This window comes from Jaculus jaculus, chromosome 13 (assembly GCF_020740685.1).
Source record: "Jaculus jaculus isolate mJacJac1 chromosome 13, mJacJac1.mat.Y.cur, whole genome shotgun sequence".
Taxonomy (NCBI): domain Eukaryota; kingdom Metazoa; phylum Chordata; class Mammalia; order Rodentia; family Dipodidae; genus Jaculus; species Jaculus jaculus.
In genome coordinates this window covers 82,393,780-82,398,658 of record NC_059114.1, presented here as the reverse complement: position 1 = coordinate 82,398,658, position 4,879 = coordinate 82,393,780, and the positions used below count along the sequence as shown (strand labels likewise).

The 4,879-nt window shown below is 41.5% G+C and overlaps 1 pseudogene; it reads right to left on the bottom strand.

Annotated features, from left to right (window-relative positions):
• Window positions 1–337: 337 nt before the first annotated feature.
• LOC123454230 lies at window positions 338–868 on the bottom strand (annotated as a pseudogene).
• Window positions 869–4,879: the final 4,011 nt, after the last annotated feature.

The following is a 4,879-nucleotide window of genomic DNA, read 5'->3' as shown; positions in this document are numbered from 1 at the left end:
TAGAGATATGGAGGAAAAGGCAGAGAAAGAGAGAGCAACAGAGAGAATGAATGGGTGCACCAGGGCCTCCAGCAACTACATATGAACTCCAAAAGGATGCACCATCCCCTTGTGCATCTGGCTTACATGGGTCCTGGAGAATCAAACCTTGGTCCTTTGGCTTCACAGACAAGCTCCTTATAACCTAAGCCATCTCTCCAGCTCCCCCCCACACACACACCTTTTTATGACCAACAACAGACTGCTTTTTTCTTTTTCTTTTTTTTTTTTTTTTTTTTTTTTTTGAGTAAGTGAGGACACCATACTTGAATGAAGAAAAGCATTTTGACAATCTAGGTCTGATTCATTTAGGACATCTATTAAGCCATGAACTCATAGGGAATAGGCTCCAGCAGCTCCGGCTCTTTTCCATTAGTCCTCACAAAGTGCGCCTCTCTGGGCGGAGCGGGATGCCGCTTCAGCTGCACCCAGGTTCCCTTCTATTTGGCCTCCTTCTTCTTCTGGTCATTTTCCTTCACCCTTTTCAGGAAGCTGTCTCGGCTCTTAGAGTGCTTAATATGCTCAATGTGCACATTAATTCTCTCGGCAGGAATCTTGCCCTTGACTTGCTTGTTCACAACAATGCTAACAGCATGCTGAGTGACATTGTAGACTCTTCCAGTCTTCCCATGGTAGCATTTATGAGGCATTCCTTCTTGGACAGTACCCATTCCCTTGATGTCTACAATGTCACCCTCCTTGTAGATTCGCATATACGTGGCCAATGGAACAACTCCATGTTTTCTGAAAGGCCTAGAGAACATGTGTCCGGTGCCTCTCCTCTTTCCCTTTGTGTTTGTCATCTTGGCAAATTACTGGAAGACGGCGGCTCCAGCCAAAAGGCAACAGGCTGCTTTTTACTGAGTGTGCTACAAGAAGTTTGGTCAAAAAGACCAAAGCCTATGTCGTCATCACACTCTTCTTGCTTGGCTTCCACTGTCTTCTCTTCAGCTGGGGCAGCTGCGGGGCAGGGTCAGGGCTTCCTGCTGGCACAGAACCAGCCACAGGAGCTGCCCACCAGCCCCTGCATTGCAGATAAGGCTGCCAATGTTGACATTGTCAGGGCCTTTGCAAACAAGCCAGGCCAGAAAGTTCAACATTCACACAGGCTGCTTTAATGTGGGCTTTAGTCATGTCCTCCATGACGGTGACTTCATCACCCTGCAGGATGAGGGCTGGGTAGATGCAGGCGAGCTCAGAAACAGGGCCATGGTGTGGACTGCCTGACGCCCAGCTCGTGGCCCCATGAAGCGAGGGACTCACCCCAACATGGCCTTCACTTGCTTCCTCGGAAGAACTGAGCAACTTGGCGGCAGCTGAGGAAAGGCATATCTGTGTTTTTGTTCTTCCAATTGACTGAAATGCCCAGCTCTTTTCATCAATAGTGAAGATCAGTATTGCCTCCACAAAGGCTACCTGGGATGATCCAAACTCTCCTTCCTTCCCTCCCTCCCTTCTTTCCTTCCTTCCACCTTCCTCCTTTTTATTCTTCCTCTTTCTTTCATTTCTTTCTCTTTTAAAGCAATCATTATTATTTAAAATTCATTTAATCACATCCTACAAAATTCTGTGGCACATGTTTAACTGAATTTGAAATGATAGTTTTCAATAGTTCTATTGTGAGTACATAATTTCAAATATGATTGATCATAATCTCGTGGTTGTACTAGCTGTGCTTGAAATGCCTTGTCCATACTAAGGACTCACAAACTTTCCATAGTTTAATTAAACATATTTACTAATCCATTGTCTCACTAAGTCAATTTTCTGGTAAGACAATCTAGTTAAAATTATTATCCATATCAGCATATAAACACTTCTAAGCTCTTCATCCAAGTATCTTTTGCTTGCTACATCCCTTCACCTGCCATCAATTATCACCATGTCAAAGCATACACATGGAATTAATTAAGCATTGGATTACTGTAACAATTTCAAGCTCTTTTCTGAGATTCATTACAAGCAACTGAAGATATTACAGTCTGTGGAACTTGGAGTTCCACAGAATGTGATAATGCTGACAATTTGGCAAGTAAGATTCCCTGATGAGTGTTCATCCACAAAAACAACGCTTAAAACGAGTTATCATCCCCATGTCAAATCTTAAAATTAACACATGTGACCTAACATGGGGATTTTGATCAGTCACTGATCTTGTTGAGCTGTAAAGAAATGTTTCACATCCCGGTATTTGCAACTGCTGAAACTGACTCCCAAGGAAATGCTGTCAAATATGTGTTTTCATTCAACCAAGTGCCCATTCTTGCTCTGTCAGAAAATTTTTCCTCCCTCCCCTCCCTCCTTTCTTTCTTCCTCCCTCCCTTCCTCCCTTCCCTTCCCTTCCCTTCCCTTCCCTTCCCTTCCCTTCCCTTCCCTTCCCTTCCCTTCCCTTCCCTTCCCTTCCCTTCCCTTCCCTTCCCTTCCCTTCCCTTCCCTTCCCTTCCCTTCCCTTCTCTTCCCTCCCTCCCATCCTTCCTTCTTTATTTCTGTTTTAAAACATTTACTCTAAGCATTTCTACATACTAATTCCTACTGTAAAGAAGATAAACTCATCACACCTTTGTGGTCCATCACAAGCGGCAGTAAAAGGCACTAATGGAAGGCATCAGAACTTTGCTATTATAGAAAAGCACAAGTTGAAAGTAAGAATGATATCTATTAATTTTAACCTCCTTTCATTTTGTTCCCTTTCTATTTTCTTGTGTCAAATATAGCATTTGCTAAAATTCTCCAAATATTCTTGCAACAAGTAGGGATTATTTTTGGTTTTCTGTTTTAAACAATTAATTTGTTTTTCCTCAGGGAGTGTCATTCTTTCAAACTACAACTGTATTTGATAACCTTTTCTTCCAGACAGTTTTAGTTAATATTTTCTTAGAAATCACTCACCTATGACACCTGTACTGTCTTCTTCTAATCTTCCTTCTATTCCCAAAACTGCTTACCACATTCAGTGGAGTCACAGACCTGACATTTAATTCTGGCCCATTTTCTCTTTGTCTGTTGATTTTTGTACACACACTCTGAGATGTCATTTCTATCTGTTTCACTCATTTCCTATCTAATGAATTAGAAAATAACAAACATTGATCTCCTGATTTTGACTTGCACAGTTTTTTTTTTTTCCCTATTAGCAATCAGTAAATTATGTTTGAAAGTTAATTTGGAACATGACACATATATTTACTACTTTCTGTATAAGTTTTCTTACCAAGAGTATGAAATCTCTTCTTCAGGAAATATATCATAAATGTAGGTAAAACCTCACAAAGAGAAGAATTGTTTTCAAAAAAAAAAATCACAGCTTCTAAAAAAAAAATATTTTTATTTACTAGAGGGAGAGAGAGAGAGGTAGAAAGAAAGATAGAGAGAGAGAGGGAGAGAGAGAGAGGGAGAGAATGGGTATGTCAGGGCCTCTAGCTGCTGCTAACGACCTCCAGATGCGTGTACCATCTTGTTCATCTGGCTTCTGTGGGTTCTGGGAAATTGAACCTGGGTTCTTTGGCTTTGCAGGCAAGCATCTTAACTACTAAGCAGTGTCTCCATCCCCACAATTTCATAATATACACATAGTCATTAAATAGTTCTGTAGCAAGAAGATGTAAATGTGTAGCATATTTTAAAATAGAAAATGAAATACTGTTTTATTATATGAAATATTTATGCATTTAATTATTATATTTTATTTATTGTTTCATTAAAGGAAACTTAGCCACGATGGTGCACAATTTTAACCACAGCACTCAGGAGACAGAAGTAGGAAGATCACAGTGAGTTTGAGGCCACACTGATACTACCTAGTGATTTCCTTGTCACCCTGGGCTATAGCGAGATCCTACCTTGAAAAACAAACCAAAGAAATACAAAAACAAATGGTGCAGTTCTGTAATCACAGCACTTAGGATGTAGAGTTAGGAGGAACAGAATTAAGGTCATCTTCAGGTAACTAGTAAGTTTGAGGGTAGCATATTTCTTGAGAGAGAGAGAAACACACACACAGAGGAAGAAAACTGTGTCTTTCTTGTTATAAAAGCCATTCCAAAGGTCAGTGGTAGGACCCTATGGCTGAAGACACCATATGCAGCTGACACGTAAAACGGAACGACATGGCTGAAAGCCAGGAGAGAGTCAGTCACCAGACAGTCAGCGTGTCTAGTGCCAGAAGGTGCTACATGGGCGACTGGGGGAAATGACCAATATCTGTCCAAGCAACTCATGGTGTAACCTACTTAGCAACAAATAACCTGTTGTGATTCCCACACAAGTGCAATAGTGGCACACAGACTTGGTGGGGTACCAACTGCTTTTGATTTGGCTAACTGATCCCCTCAGTGGTATGGGTCCCATAGCTAGAGCTGGGAAACAATTCAGAATTATATCCAAACATAAACCCTCTCTCCAATATCAAGCTACCATCAATCATGGGCTACTAAAGGGCCTACACCTATTAAACTCTCTCTAAAAAAAAAGAAAAGGAAGGGTTATCTCATTTGTCCTGGTACTAACTTACTCTCCATTGGAGAATCTGCTTCTCTTTTTCAGATAGGTGCAGATCCTAAAGAGAGAGCCACCCCATCATACCTCAAAAGGGCCCTGACTGAAACTAAGGAAAATTGGTGAAACAAGCAAGGGTGCTGTTTTCTTGATGAACCAGTTACCAGCACAAGGGGGAAGGAGACCAACACAGAGAAAATATCAACTCCTACCAAATCAGAGAGCCAGAGCCTCAGAGGCCCCCAACACCTCATCACTGAAGCAAACCAAAAATGAACCCAACATGGCTCAGGGAAATTTTGTGGAAGAGGGGGTGGAAAGAATGTCAGAGACACATGTTGAGTCT